Below are 16,953 nucleotides of genomic sequence, written 5' to 3'. Positions count from 1 at the left end.
AAGGAGCTTGATAAATGCCATTCATGTTCACAGCTATAAACTCAAGGCCTAGGTTACAGAAGCGAGGGCTCAATAAACATGTTAGATGCATAGGATGTAACCCCATTAAAAGTTTCTACTTTAAATCATGAACTTAGGATGTAAGGATATACATTAATCTAGGTGAAGTTTCCTAAACTCTGAATATTGTCAACATTACTAAATTAGTCTGTCTGAAAAGGATAATTTCAGGTCAAAATGAAAAGCTGTTCAGTTGAAGTTCAGCTGATAATTGGAAGAATTAATTGGAGTTGGTAAAGGAGAATTCTTACTTAATGAGTTTCATCAATATGGTGTAGCATTGTACTTGCCTTATTAATTGATGTAGATAAGAAGCTGGATGGCTTCACTTAGAGAACACTTAGGCCTCCTGCAAATGCACTGATACGTCTGGGGCTCAGGGTTCTCCAGCACTGGAGTGAGGGCCCTGATGTCTGTAGGGCAGTAGCTCTCAAACTCAGCTTGCACCAAACTCGCCTGGAGAGCTTTCTAAAGTCAGATTGCTCCAGCATTTCTGAATCAGCAGTCGTACTACATGTTCTCCAGAGAAACAGAACCAATAGGAGACATATATGTTATTGAGGCTGAGAAGTCCAATCATGTGCTGTTTGCAAGCTGGAGACATAGAAAGGACCTAGTTCCAGCTCGGATCCAAGGACTGAGATATTTAGGAGAACTGAAGGCCTGAGAACCAGAGGGCTGATGGTGCAAGTCCAAGGGTAGGAGACCAATGTCTTAGCTCAACAGTCAGGCAGAGAGAGAGAATTCTCTTTCCCTCCTTTTTGTTCTATTCAGGTCCTCAATGGGTTGGATGAGGCCCACCCACATTTGGGAGGTCAATCTCCTTTACTTAATTCAAATATTAATCTCTTCTGGAAACTCTCTCAGACAGACCCAGAAATAATGTTGAGCCAGATATCTGGGCACCCCTTGCCCAGTCAAGTTAGCACATAAACTTAACCATCACAAGTCCATCCTTTGTCAGGTTAGCAACCGTGAACATTTCCTTAAACCATGTTTAATCTCCAAATGAACATGAGAATAATTCCGCCTAACATGAAACAACTATTCTGCATACAACTGAAAGTACACTAGTCTCTTTCCCCAAGGAGGACGTAGAAACCTTGAGTGATGTTTACTGTTCGTCTTGATAGCCCATAAGTTAAATACTATAATGTAAAAATGAACAATACTTCACTATGATATAAAGTCAATATATCTTATGTGATAAGGATATGCAAAAAAAAAAAGGAAAAAGTGCATACACACAGAAGTATATTCATAACAAAATATAAATATTCATGACAATTACATGCAATTACTGTCATCATTTTTCTATAACTGGTCATGAGGTCACAACTGATATTTAAAACTATCTTTTCCTACAATTCACTCTGTATTCCCTTTGCTTTTGGCAAGCACCTCAGCTGATCTTTGTTCTTTACCTGGTGGGGTTATCCAACATTTCATCAGTGAAAGATGTGGGCCAGCAGTAGTTCTGCCTCAATTGGGTGGTAGTTTTTCCATTGACCTAAATCACAGGGCACAATAATGCTAAGAGATACTCTAAGGGATCTCCTATATTCCAGATATACTCTTCCTTATCTCCATTGTGAAGTAGCAGTTCAATTTCCCCTTGTAGTCAGGATTAGTCACTCCAGCCAATACCATAACTCCCTTCTTTTCCTTCCGATTGAGAGGCATGAGGAGCCCGAAGTGGCTGTGGCAATCTAAACTCCCAGTTCAATGAAATCATTCATGTATCTCCTGGTAAAAGCATCTCTCCCTTTGGAACTAAGACCTGCAGATCAGTAGAGCATATACACAGAAACAAGAAGCAAAACTCTTGCCAATGAGTTACAAGGGATAATAATGAATAGTACCACTCCCATTTCCACCCATTGATTCTTGGACCCTGGCTATAAGAGAAACAGCATCGTATTTAGGACACTGTCTCAGAGCATGTACAGCCATCTGAAGAAATCTTGCCCCAGAGCTGCAAAGTATTGCCATCTAGCTGGGCCTGCAATTGTCTTCAAAAGGCTATTCCACCGTTAGATCAATCTAGCTGCTTTAGGTTGGAGAAAAATGTGGTAAGACCAGTGATTTCCATAAGCATCAGTCCAGTTCTACACTTTTTTTACTATGAAGTGAGTTCCTTGATCAGAAGCAATTCTGTGTTATATATATAGCATGGTGGTGGATAAGGAATTTTTTAAGTCCGCAGATGATAGTTTGGTGTAGGGAAGACAAGTCTGTATTTAAGGGAAATATGTGTTCCAGTAAGAGCAAAACATTGCCCTTGCCATGATTGGGGAATGGAGCTATATTGGAGACTCAATGTTGGTTTGTGCTAGTGTCAGATAAGGCACTCAGGGTGACCTTAGCCAGGTCAGCACTGGTGAATAGAAGTCCTCATTACTAAGCCCAGGCCTCTAATCCTGCCACGATGGCCTCCTTGTTCATGATCCCACTGGGTGATGACAGAGGTGACTGGGAAGAGAGACTAGTATCTGCAGAGTAAGTCATCCTAGCCACTTGATTATTAAAATTCTCCTCTGCTGAGGTCATCCTTTTGTGAGCATTCACATGAGACACAATATCTTAACATTGTTTGGTCCATTCAGGGCTATCCAACCCCATACCTGTTCTCCAAATTTCTTTGTCACCAATCTTCTGGTCCTGCTTTTTCTAAGTCCATGACCATCCAGCCAAACTATTGTTAACAGTCCATGAGTCTGTGTCTAATCACACACCTGACCATTTCTCCTTCCAAGCAACATGAGCGGTCAGGTGCACTTCTCAAAGTTCTGCTCACCGAGAGATATTTCCCTTCCCACTGTCCTTCAGGGATGTCCCAGAACAGGGCTGTCATGCTGCAGCAGCTCACTTTCAGCTGCTGCCTGTGCATTGTGCAGAACCACCTATATGTCAGGCCTGAGTCTTCTCTTCCTCTGTCAATTGATCATAAAGAGTTCCCCATGAGGCCATAGGTGCAGGCTGGGAGAGAGAAGGCAACGTAATAGGAGGAGGGACCATGGGCATTTGGGCTACTTCTTCATGTAACTTATGTCTTCGGTGCTAGCCCAGACCCAGTCACTTATATATCACTTCCATTTAATGAAGGAGTGTTGTTGTGCATGTTCAACTTTATGACACGGTGGGTCAAATAACACCCAGTTCGTGATGGGCAGCTCAGACTGCACGATAACTTGGTGGTCCATGGTTATGCCTTTGTTCCCTACTAAGGGCTACTAGCAGACCAAAAGCTTTTTCCCAAAAGAAGAGTAGGTACCTGCAAAGGATGGTAAGGCATTGCCCCAAAATCCTAAGGATGTTCATTGTCCTTATAGGACCATATAGACCTGTATCTGCTGGACCATAAAGACCAGGTGGCAAAGCGGCTTACAGCCTGGTCTTGCTGCAGCGTGTTCTCTTCTTCTGGACCCTGTGCAAAACCAGCAACTTTTCAGGTCACTAGGGAAATGGGCCAGAGGACCACAGCCAAATGAGGAATAAATATGTTTCCTCTAAAATCTAAAGAATGCGTACTTCAAGTATATATTCCAGAACTGGAGAAATAACCACAGGATAGGTTTAGGGATCCTCTAAACCCACTGTGAAATATACTTGAGCTAAAATTCAATTGACCGCCTGGCCCCCATAAGCCCCTACTGTGTCTGGTGGACTAGAGTGATGTTTTAGACATCCTGGAATTAATTAGTGCCAGTTCAGAGTCAACGTCCAGGAGTTGCCCAGAAGATCTGATTATTTTCTTTTCTCCAGTTCACAGTTATGCTGGGAAAAGGTTAGGAGAGAGATTAATAGTATAAATTTTCATAGTGACTAGGAGTCTTCCTCAAAGGGATTTTGGCCTCCCCTCCATTCAAGGGTTCTGAGTCTATAAACTGGCTCAAGTCTGGGAATTGATTGAGGGACTGTGTTTTGGTTGTATGATTCAAGTTAGATTTTTGTTCACTTCTCCTAGAATTTTTTCTGCTTCTACAGATTGTCAAAATTTAGTTAGCTTTTTTTCTATTTCACTTCTAAGAACATCACAATCCCCTAGCCAATACCATAGGTCTGCATGAGTCAGCATATTCTGACTGTTGCTCTTTCCATTGCAGTAACCACTCCACCTTGCCTTTGGAAGCTGAGTGACACCACTTGGCCCCTGACACGCTGCGATCCAATCACTCCTGTTGCATTTAGGTTTCCCAGTTCAGTGACCACCGTTCCCACTTTAAGTTCTGGACTGCAAAGAGCAATTGCAGAGTTCTTCAGGGATGGGGCTCCCCTCACACATTTATTTCCTCCAATCATGGTGAAAGGTATGTTTTTAGACCCTCCCAGGGTGGGTGAGTAGGCTTTAAATGACAAATCCACTCCAGCTTTCTAATCTCCCTGAGCCTTTGAATCCCTTCCTCTGCATCAAACCAAGGCAGGTCTGGCATTTCCCATTCACCCACAGCAGGCCGTCTTTTGACCCATGTCTTAGCAACAAACAGACCAAACTGTTAGAGCTCTTTGTAACTCCCTGAGCTGCAATATTAAATGTAGAATCTCTGTTTAAAGGGCCCATATCAGTAAATTCAGCCTTATCCATGATCCCACACCCTTACTACCTATTTGACACACACTCCATAGATTTATGTCTGTACAAATTAGAAAACTCAAGTAGTTCTTGTGGGGTGCCAATCAATGTCCTGAGCTCAGCTAAACAGGGGACGGTGATACACCCGGCGAATAGCAACAGGAGGAAGTCACTACTACTCATAGGCTTCAGGGACAGCAGGAAGAGGTAATTTCACTGGAATTCAGGCCAGGGGCTGCTGGGAAACTGAAATCAGAGTGGGCCCTGTCTGGTTGAGCTGGAACCATGGAGGAAATTCAGTCACTGCAGATGTTGCCTTGGACAGACAGAAGAAGGAGGGCTAGAATGCCCTGGTTTCTGCACCTACCTCACCCCCTCCCTACCTATGCACACACGTGTGTGCATACACACACAGCCCAAAGAATGAATCTGAGGGCAGACAAGCACAGGGCCTTCTTTGAGGGTCAACTAAATGACCCATGGTGGATGAGGCAGGCATGGGCTTGCCTTCATTGACCTTACAGTCCAATAAATGGATTGTAGGAAGCCTAGTAGTCCTGTAAGGTATTGGGGTCCATCAGCCCTAGAGAATTGTTATGTAGTGAATGTTTGTGTCCCCCTAAATTTCATATGTTGAAATCTAATCTTCAATGTGACATTATTTGAAGATGAGCCCTTTGAGGGGTGATTAGGTAATGAGGGCAGGGCCCTCATGCCTGTGCCTTGTACCCTCACATGAAGAGGCCAGAAAGCTTCCCAGTCCTCTTTCTGCCACCTGAGGGTACAACAAGAAGTTGACGTTCTGCATCCCAGAAGAGGGCTCTTTCCTGAGCCTGACCATGCCGGTACCCCGATCTCAGACTTCCAGCCTCCAGAACTGTGAGAATTAAATTTTTATTGTGGATAAGCCACTCACTCTCTTTTTCATTATAGCAGCCCACCTAAGACAAGAAGTTTAAATAAGCTCATTGTGTAACTTAATAAAGATATGAAAAACAAATCTGTCTACAAGAGAAGCAGGGCTTTAAAATTATTAAAATTACAGATATAATACAATACATTTTTTACTCATCTGTGTAGGCAGAAAGTTATAGAAAGAAATATTTTTCCTTTTGCCCAAATAACCATACTTTGTATAAAATTAATGTTTTGAAATGGAAAAGCTCTGAAAGTGGCAGCAGTTGCCCTTTGTATTTATGAATATTGTTACTATCATATGTTACATTAAAATTAATAGGAGCTGAGGATGTGTGTTGAGGGGAAAGGAATGGATCTCTCACTGAGCTTTTGTTGGGGACTGCAGTGGTGCCGAGAAATGAAATTTTAGGTATGGTGCATAATCAAGCATGAATCAGTAGCATGGTAGAGTGAGGTCTACAATAAAAACACGTGGCTGACTTTCACAGCTCAAGTGCTCTGCCCTGCTCAACATCCTAGAATTAAGCACTTAAATCAGATATCTTTAAGTTCTTGCCAGAAAAGCCCTGTATTTCTCTTGTAAGCCTGATTTTTTTTTCTTTTCTGGAGGGGGAGTAGATGGGTGGCAGAATTACAGAACTGTTCCTTTGACTGTTGTTCATCTGGAATGCATTTGAACGATATTGACATTTGGGGGAGAAATTCTGTGGCGATAGGAGGTAACTGCAGAACTGTTTGCTAGCTGTAGTCATATGGTAATGATATCAGCTTCGCCTGGGGAAAATGACAGCATAAAATTCAGCTGATTTGCCTAGACAAAATTACATGAAATTGCATGTATTTGTCTGGAGCACTCTAGTAATAGCATTAGAGGGATAGATTTTTTTGGAGAGCAAATAATTTGAAAGCAGAGTTCATACCCAGGCTACCATTGCAGCAATAAGCAGGTGTCAGAAAACGTCTTGTCTTTCTTTAGGATTAGATGTTACTGAGTAGCTTATTTAGTGTGGTGGCATATTTTCTTCACAATCTCAAGTTTTAAGTGGACTATTTATACATCTTACTTTCGGGTCATCAACTAAGCTTCTCTTTGTGGGAAATAATAAAGTACTGCCTCTTAGTAAAAAAACAGTTTCTCCCGACAAGACCGAGTCAGTGCTAGTATGCACGCACAGATGTACTTCATGGGATAAAATAAATGTATTCTTAAATGTTGTGTATAAATTGAGTTATTTTCCTATTGGCTTATATAATCTTGTCAAAGATGCTATGGCTCCCTTCCAGACTGAACTTTAATTAACTTCTAACACTTTAATGTTCATTTTCTCTTTACTTCTGTACTCTTTCCAAAAACATGTTCATATTAACCTTGATAATCTTAAAAACACAAACATACGCAGGAAACCTCACAACTTGGAGGATGGTTTTATTTGGACGAATAACCGCCTTTTTGTTTTCCTGAAGGAAGGCAGTCCTCTAAATGCTAAACATGTTGAACTCTTATTGGTGAAATGGAATCCTGTGACTGTAGATTGAACATAACAGTGCTTGCCGTGCTGGTCATGGCTGGACCACTGAGTGCACACCTCGCCCAAAGAATGGATCTGAGGACAGCCAAGCACCGGGCCTTCTCAGGGGGCCAAGATGGAGTCCTGGGCGTCAATCCAGCACCATCACTCCGGAAGAATCACTATTTCAGGTTGCTAAGAGAAGCTCAATATTCTGATGCTTTGTATAAGTTTACTTCCTTTCTTTCTGGAAAAATAATGAGAGAAAACTATATGGTACACTTTTAATGTGCAAAATATTATATTCTGTGCTCCCATATATTTTATGATCAAACACTGACAAAGCCTATCTGAAACATGCTGTTCAGTTCTCAGCAAGCAAGAGTCTCTAACTGTTTTTCTATTAAAGAGCTTATCATGGGATAGAAGGATTTCAGGTTGTGGAGTCATACACACCTAGGTCCAAATTCTATTTCAGACATTTACTAGCCATATAACATGTCTGCCTCAATTTCCTTATCTCTATAATGAATTTAATAAAACTGTTTTTACTAAACTGTCTTTAGGGACTTTGCAAAGATTAGTAATAATATATGTTAAACACCCAGCACAGTACAACACACAACAATGGCAGTTACCACCATCATCTTCTTCCTCATTATTAGCATCATCATCATGAGAGTTAGTTGTTGATAGCTCTTTATTACTACTTGATTTGGAAACCTATAAGTTCAGAAGCTAGTACCGTGCCAGACATAGCAGGTGCTCAATAAATAGTAACTGAAAGAATTCATAGGTAAAATTGAGCATGTTAATTATACATGTGAACTTCAGATTCCTCTTGCCCCACCAGCCTACAGATACAAAATAGTCCAGATTTGCTGACTCACACACCTCTTCACATAGCTCCCTAGTCTCCTGAAATATGCTTCTTGAGCATTTCTGTGAGTGTGCAGGTTTGTCTCAAATATGCATAGAAAGAACCTTGGTCCCAGAGGGCTCCTCCACCATCACCATCAGGTGATGCACCAGAGTCCTGAAGGAACCAAGCTGCATGGGAATTGACAGCAAAACAGCATGAGGGTATTCCTCCTCTTTGGTATTAAATCCACTAGCAGGACTTCAAACCTATACTGCCTGGGAACCAACGGTACTGACACAGGCATGCGGCCCTGGGTGTAGGCACAGGATGGAGTAGTGTAACAGCACCATGCCACGTTCAAAGTCAGCCTTCCTCTCACCGAGTCTCCGCACATCAGACCTGGAGCCTGGTTCCTTCTTCCTTAGAAAGCATTATATTCAGGAGGCAGCTCAGCCGTCATGCAAAAAGGTGTGGCTCAGGTCAGCCCCGGTGGTCCCGGAGACATGCTAGGGCACATCTGCATTCCTGTAAGGTCACAACCTTGGTTCCAGTTGCCCCTTCTGCTATGGCACTACATGCTGGTTAGAAAATCAACATGTTACCTTAGTCTGCGATGACAAGCTATACAGCTAGCAAAGCGTTCATCAATTTACTGTTTTCTTCCAACAGTAATAGCTGTCTTATGGGGGAACTGAGGTTTCCTTTTAGGAAGCCATGTGTGGAGGTAGCTCCACTACCGAGGTGGCACAGCACGGCACAATGACAACAACAGGGAGTCCGACACACCTCTGTTTGCACTTATCTCAAGGCTCCAGCGACTATCAGACGGCCCTGGTTTCAGAGTCCCTTCTAGGAGTTTGCAGGCAAAGCAGAAACAGCTGCTGTACAAGCGTAGCACCAGGAACCACAGAGTTAACCGCCTGTCACCACGCACTGGGAGCCAGGTGGCAAGACAGGCACCAATCAGGACTTGCCTCTTTATCAAAATCAAATATCGGCTAATTACTAGAGGTCTCATTATCCTGGAGAACCTCTAAGGCCTGGGGAGGATTTGCAGCTGCTCCAGGGAACAGGCCAGGAAGACCTCTGCACATGGAGGGAATCTGGGTCAATGGCTAGAAGAACCTAGGAGAGAATTGGCTTTGAGGAAGCACATTTACCAACAAATGAGTGCTAAGCACTTTGTGGTTGTCAAGTTCCTAGGGACTGAATAATAATGAGAGGGGGCTTAGAGAGGCTAATGACTAATGGCCCCTCAATTTCCTGCTGATACTTGCAGTTTTGTGTCATTTTGTTTTTATCTTAATTTATGCACACAGGATTAGAATGTACCATTATGTGGTCATTTAATTTAATTGAAGTATGAAATTTCAGGGGCCCAGTTTTACATTTCCCTTATAGATTTCAGTGATTTTATCTTTAGCATTTAATCTTCCTGCGCCCCTACCCCCATCACCATTTCTAATGGCAATAATCATACATTTACACTTGTACCACACTTTCCCTTTCTAGGAGCTCCAAGCACGTCATGGCCCATTACCCCACAAGAGCTCTGTACGGCTAATGCCAGAGAGGATTTTAAGCACTTTCCTTAGGTTTAACATACATAAAAAGGTGCCGCCTTTATCATAGAGATAAGTTCCCAGCCGATGAAATTATTTTTGAATGCAATGAGAAGCTTTGCTTACGCAAGCCTCCCACTGTACTCTGTGTTTTTCATGCCTCAGAAAAATGTGACCTTTCAGCCTGGCTTGACAGCTCTGCTCAGAGTGCATGTAACTTATTAGAGACTTTTCAGTGATCATCCCGTCTCCTTCTCTTAAAGATGTAGTGTTTGTGCCACTCTGCCTAGAAATACTGCCCAAGGGCACAGGGAAGAGCCAATTGAGAAGTGGAAGAGAGAACACAGAGTTAGCAAACTCCCTTTAAAGAGCCACCAGGTTTGCTCTGGTGAATACAGATGGACCCAAGGACTGAGAGCTTGAGACTCACTGAATGCCTTCATGCTCATTCTGAAGAACCATGCATCCACTTGGAGACATCTTTTTACTAAAGGCCAAGTGAATGAGGCAAAAGAGGCAGTGAATTCTGTTGAGACATTAGTAGAGAAGGAGCTGATCACAGGCTGATGGAGAGAAAGCCGCCCCAGGTCTGATGTGTGTGGGGGGAGGGAGCATTTCCTTTACAGTCGTAGGTTCTTTCGGTTGGTCCAAAAATTACATCTGCATGAGATAGATTAGATTAACAAGGGAAAAAAAGTGAACTTAATTATAAACATGTGTACATGAGCCCCACGTACCCGGGAGTCAGAGACCCTACATACGTAAGAGCTTCAGAGACAGCAAGGGGAAATGAGGTGCACAGGACTGTGGCATTCTGAGCTGCGGATGAGGTAAAGCGTCTCGGGGCTGCAGAGGGGAGGAGGATCCCTCGCAGGATAAGAAAAGCAGCTGTTGAGTAATTAGAAGTTTGTCCTGCCCTATATATAGGTCATAACTTGTTTTCTCTGGTGATAACTCTTATTATGGGCAAGGCCCCTAATTTAAATTCTTTAAGGGAGAGATAAAACTTTCTCAAGAGCATGAGCCACACGCCCTCTGTCATCTTCAGCTCAAAAGTAATTCACAGAGCAGTGCGGCGCATGGTGAGGAGGCCTGTCCCGAACCCCCTCACGAAAGGAAGAGGCCATGGGAAAGGGAGAGTCAAGGGCTTTACATCTGCGTTTCCCTGAGGGGTCAGCGGAGTAGCTGGGGCATTTCTTTTACTAGCACATCAGAGAAAACACTCTCTGGCTCAGGTCCAGGGTGTGGGGCGTGGTTTGCAAGATCCTGTCATAACAGCCTGGCAGCGTCTATGGCAAAGGAGGAAAGATGGGGCAAGAGCTAGGGGCCTGCCCACAGGACTGGTGTACAGGGATCCCTGTCAGTCCCAACCGGCACGCGGCAGTCCAGGTGTGGACCACCTATCCGACGTTAGCCCTGGCACCACGAGTTAAGTGCTCAGTCCTACAGGACTGCCCCCGCTTCAGAATGACTTGCGGCTCAGGAAGGTGCTTTACGTCTGATTACAGTAGAACTATAAAGAACAGAAATCAGGCCAGTCAAATCAAGAGACATATAGGGCAAGGTCTGGGGCTCCCAAATGCAGAGATCTGGGCCCTGTCTCCATGGAATCGGGACATGTAAACTTCCTGGCATATTGATGTGTGCCCAACCGGGAAGCTACACTGAACTTCCAGTCCAGAATTTTTATTGGAATTTCATTATGTGGCCGTGATCGATGGAATCACAGGCCATGTGATTTCACTCAGTCTCCAGCTCCTCTCCATCCACCAGGACCTTGAGGGTGGACTGGCTCAAGGTTCCAACCCTCTAAACACATTGTTGGTCTTCCAGGTGACAAGCTCCCATCCTGAAGCTACCTAGGGGCCCGGCATGAGTGGCTGTATTAGTATACACTCAGTTGTAACCCAAGGGGCTCATGAATAACAAAGACACTTCTATCACTCAGCAAATTCCAAGGGTTTTAGAAGCTCCATGCTAGGCAAATTATTAATTACACAAAAAGAAGAAGTGGGGAATGTGATGCATACATAGCCACTCTGCAGAACCTCAAGGGAGAATGGAGATATGAATCCTTGACACTAAAGCTTTTGGGAACACTTACAGTTAGGGGCCAGGAAAAGAAAGACATTGGCTTACTTATTAAAATTCTTGCATTTTAACATCTCTTAATTCTAGCACCTTTGAGACTTACTCTCTGTATCAGTTAGCAATTGATGAGTAGCCTTCTTTAATTCATTGGAACACTGACTAATTAACACCGGGGCCTCTATCTTCAGTCATTAGTGACTTAGTTTGCAATTTCTTCCATTGTTCTAAGTCCAAAGAAACAGCATGTGTGCAATCAGACTTCTGGGGCGTACCTGTTTTAGCAACTATATAAGAGATCTTTATGAAGCACTTTGCTGCGTTTTCATAACCATGCTACAGTAATGCAATTGAGCATTTGACATACCACAAGGTAACATGTACAAAATTATGGATCTGTGCATTTGAGATACTTCTAAAGGCACATGAAATGGGCATGAATTTCCACCACAACTGGGTTTGCAATAACTGTCACTGTATTTAAATCGTATTAAATCTGACTCAGAAATCCCATCTACTAACTTGTACAGAATTTCATTCTTGGTTATTATTGGGCCTTTTCCTCACTCCTCAGCCCCAGAGTCACCACTGCAAAACATCTGGGGCGTCAGCTTGTCTCTGCTCCATGCTAGTCAATGCTGATAACTACATAGTCAAGAGCCACATGAGCCCTTAAACCCAGGGACTTTATTAGGGAAATGCAAATTAAAACCACTAAGAGATAACCTCTACATACTTATTACAATGGCTATCATCAAAAATCCTGACAATATCTAATGCTGATGGAGATGAAGAACAATTGAAACTCGTACAGTGTTGGTGGAAATGTTACATGGTACAACTACTGCAGGAAATAACATACAATAGCAGTTGCTGATAAAGTTAAGCATATTCTTACCATATGACTCAGAAATCCCACTCCTGGGTATTTACCCTAGAAAGAAAAGATATTATGTTCACATAAAAATCTATACATGAAAATTCATAGCAGCTTCGTGACAGTCAAAAGCAGAACAAAACCTAAATATCCTTCAGCATTTGTGAGAAGATGAACAGACTGTGGTACATCCATCCTACAAAATACTACTCAGCAGTAAAAGAAAAGGAACCATTGCTACACACAGAAGCATGGATGAATCCTGAAGATATTGTGATGAGTAAGAGAGACCAGTCTCAGAAGGATGCAGACTACATGATTCCATTTATTTGACAATGTTGAAAAGACAAGAGCAGACTGTTGGGAAGCAAATCAGTGGTTTCCAGGCGTTATTGGTGGGAACAGGGTATGACCATAAAGGGAAGTGCAGTGGCATTTTGGGAGGGGGGTGGTGGAACTATTTTATACCCTGATTACATGGATTTATATGTGTGTTAAAATTCATGGATCTGTACTCTAAAAGAAAAAAGTCAATTTTCCTGTACGATAATTTTGAAAGTACTAGTTAAAAAAAAATTCGTCCAAAGGCTATGTTCCTTCCATGCCATGTTTGGGTGCACATCCGACAGTTCTGGGTTCCGGCACCTGGGCTCCGGCCTCCCTAGGCACAGAGAATGCAGCCCCTGAAGAATTCGCCGCCTTCTCCTGGGAATTTTAAGAGAGACCATAGACCCTTCCTGGCTTGACAAAATGTTCGGCCTCACTCTGACATTTTTTGACCTACTCTTCTCTATTCTCTTCCCTGTCAGGGGACATTCTCATTTAGTATTCTCAAGACTTTCAGGAAAGCCAGAAAGAGAGGTTGTTTCAAGTCCTGTCTACTTTCAGCCCTTCAAATACCTCTGAGGCAAGAAGTACAAATGCCTTGACCCCTTCTAGGAAAGAGACGGAGAAAATAAAGAGAGTAAAACACCAATGGCACACATTCTTGCTGAACTTTTTAAGACCAAAAAAAAGCCCAAGTCAACTCCTCAGTAAAATTCTGCCCGAACCCCTATAGTTCTGGGCTTGTAATCAACAAAATCATTTAGTACAGAAACGATCCATTGTGCACACCCCGTAAATGGGTGTTTGTGGGAATTAACAAAGGGAACAGAAGGCAACCAAAGGTGAGTCAGGCAGGGACAGTGACTCAGAACCCCCAGCCCTGATTGTGTAAAGGTGACATGTCACACCTGCTGGGAGATGAGTGGTATCAGAAGGAGGACATCAGACCTCTTGAAAGCAAAGCTTAAATTCACATCTCTGACCTCATGCTGGGAAGAGGGCCAGCTAGTGCTCTATGCAGACTGAGGCCAAGGCCTGCCCAAAGGCTGAAGATGTGCAAAATAAAAAATGGCACCAGAGGTTAAGAGAGAAATGGAACCGGAGCCATGGCTTAGGAGGTACCCTACATGGAGCCATCAGGCGAGAGGCGTTGGTCCAACCCACCCTCAGCTCCAAGGCACAAGCCTCATGATCCTGAAGTATACTTATGGCAGGATAATTCAACATTAGATTTTTAAAATTCAAAAACACTTTTTAAAAAATTACATATATTGTTATTGAATTAGAATAATTAAGCACTAAACTTAGTCTTAAATTTTCTGAAAACCAGAAGGAATTAAAAAAAAATCCATTGAAATCTTTGCCTCCTAATTATTCAATACAAAGAAATCATTGTTATTTTATAGAGGTAAGTTTTATACTAGGAATAAATATTACTGCATCCTATTAAGGTTGGGCTTTGAGAAATATAGTAGCCAATGTTGTCAATTATAGTTTTGCAAAATATACAAAGGCATTCTTCAGATGAGTATTTCCTGCATCGATCCTCTAAAAAAGCCAACATGAGGCCCTAAGATAAGGTAATCTGCATATATCACTTTCTGATCTTTTTTGAATTAATGATAAGATAAAATACAAAAGGTTTAACACTCAAAGGGCCACTAACATGTGGAAATTTCAAAGTGTTCACAACTGTATATGCACACTAAGCACTGTGGATGGCAGAAATAAATAAAATGAAAATTTGGATCATGTGGGAGTCAGCAAAGTTATTTTTCTACTTTAGAAAAGAAATCCCACCACAACATCATCTATATAATATTCCCATCCAGCCAAGAATGCATAACCTGAATTGAATTAGACAAACTAAAATTAAGAAACATTCTATGAAAAATGGATTAGGGACTATATTCTTCAAAAATGTTAATGCCATAAACTATAAAGAAAGGCTGTGAAATGTTCAAAATTAATGAAGGATATGACCACTAACTATATTAACTTACCTTAGCCAGGATCCTATATTGGAAGGGGAGATCGAGCTATGAAGAACATTATTGGGTTAATTAAATACAGTTGTGGACAAAACTTGTACATGGATATGGATTAGATAAAAGTATTGTATTGATCTTACATATTCTGAAATTGATCATTGTACTGTGGTGATGTAAGAGAATCTCCAGTACTCTTAAACATAAATGAAGGATCATGATGTGTATAATTTATATTTAAATGGTTTATAAAAATATATTGAGAAAGCAAAAGAGAACAAATGATAGAGTAAATGAGGTTAAAATATTCATAATAAATGAAGCTGGGTAACAAGCACAGTAAGTTCTCTCTTAATGTCATCCAAAGGTTCTTGGAACTGCAGCAAAATGATATATAACAAAACCAATCTTTACCATAGGCTAAATTATATAAACAAGAGTTAAGTTCCTATGACACTTCATCAACGTTATAACAAAACCATATTATTTGAGGACCTGCTGTATAGTTCATTTTCTTTTTATCCTTGCAAATTTTCTGTGCTTAAAAATATTTTTGAAAAAATGTTTTTTAATAAAAATATTCTTTAAAAGAAGTCCTCCTTGTATGATACTGTAGTGGTTGATACATGTCATTATAAATTTGTTTAAACCCATAGACACAAAGAGTGAACTCTGTCGTAAACTATGGACTTTGGGCGATTATGCTGTATCAATGAAGTTTCATCAATTGTAGAAAATGTACCATTCTGGTGGGGGTTGATAATGGAGGAGACTATGCATGTGTGGGAGCAAGTGGTGTACAGGAAATCTCTGTTCTTCCTATTTAGAATTACTATGAACTTAAAACTGATCTGAAAAAATAAAGTCTACTTTTAAAAAAGTCCTAATTCTCCAAAAGGTTGGGAACCACAAATCTCAAAAAATGCATAGTTAACATACTTTACTACTAATGGCAGCCTTTTGAAGGTTAGATTAGAGTAAATATATGGTTAAATTCTGAATAGTGACCGAAGAGTTAATAGTTTTCACTATTGATTAGAAAATGACCCCCACTCTTTAGCTAGCAGACAGCTGGGTGGCATTTAGTTGTGAAATTTTGGAGCCTTCCATTTTCAGATCATCATCCCAATTTTTTAAGGAGGTGGGTCCCTAGAATGCCTAGGGACATAGTGCCTCAATGGCAAAATTTAGAAAGATTTTTCATGTTTTACATTTCAGAGGAAAATCTAAGCTGCTTATAAGCATAGACTGGCAAAGGAAATCAGTCTTTTTTTCCCATGAGTTTTTCTGAAGCAGTAACTCTGGGCTGACTCTTCAAAGAGTCCATGATCAATTCTGATGGACAAAAAATATTAATGAGTGTCAAGAAGGTGGTTCTGACAATTTGATAGATTGAGAATGGCACCAGTAGAGTATCAAACTCAGGAAATGACCAAAGCGGGGGTCATTGAAGTTGGGGTGTTGGTTTCCTATGTAGCTGTGACGCCGGACATCTGGCTTCTTGCTCATCAATGCTGTTACTTGGCCTCCAAACACTAAAGGGATATTCAAATTGGGTTAAGAGACATCAAACTATATGTCCAAAGGTGAGACCCTTACACTGTAATAGCATTGTAAACTATGACTTGCCTTTCATCACACCTTCAGAATCATAAATCTTGTCCCAAGCTAAATCTGGATCTCCCCAAAGGAGTAGGTGGAAGAGAGGAAGAGAATCTGTATTATATTACTTCCTGCGAATTCTCTTTCATTAATCTTTGCTCTGAAGGTGCCTTTGAATGGCTCTTGGTGCAATGAATAATATTCACACACAATCTTTCCTGTCAAACATTTTACTCACTCCAAAGTCTGACGACAGTTTGGGAGCAGTGTCTTTTGCTATTATGTTTTCCAATTGGCTTTCTATTGTCACTTCAAGAAGTGTGGAAACACCTGATTTATGAGAGCCTGGCTTAAAATGTGTCATTTCCATTGCTTCCTTAGTAACCGCCTCAAATAAGCAGAGGAGGGCAATTTGGCTCAGACCTGCTTTGAGAAGCTTTAAGTTTAATTTATACATGAGGTAGAGCTCTCCAACTCATTGAAATTCTACTTAATGCATCCTCAGAAAACACCTGGAAGACAAGGAAAGGGAAGCTACAGTACGTGTGACCCTACAGTGAAGGCAACAGCTGTGTGTGTTTGTGGATA

Source organism: Pteronotus mesoamericanus, unplaced genomic scaffold (assembly GCF_021234165.1).
Source record: "Pteronotus mesoamericanus isolate MK-2021 breed Mesoamerican mustached bat unplaced genomic scaffold, CSHL_Meso_final contig_90, whole genome shotgun sequence".
Lineage (NCBI taxonomy): Eukaryota > Metazoa > Chordata > Mammalia > Chiroptera > Mormoopidae > Pteronotus > Pteronotus mesoamericanus.
The sequence above is the reverse complement of the archived record's forward strand: the minus strand, read 5'-3'. Positions refer to the sequence as shown.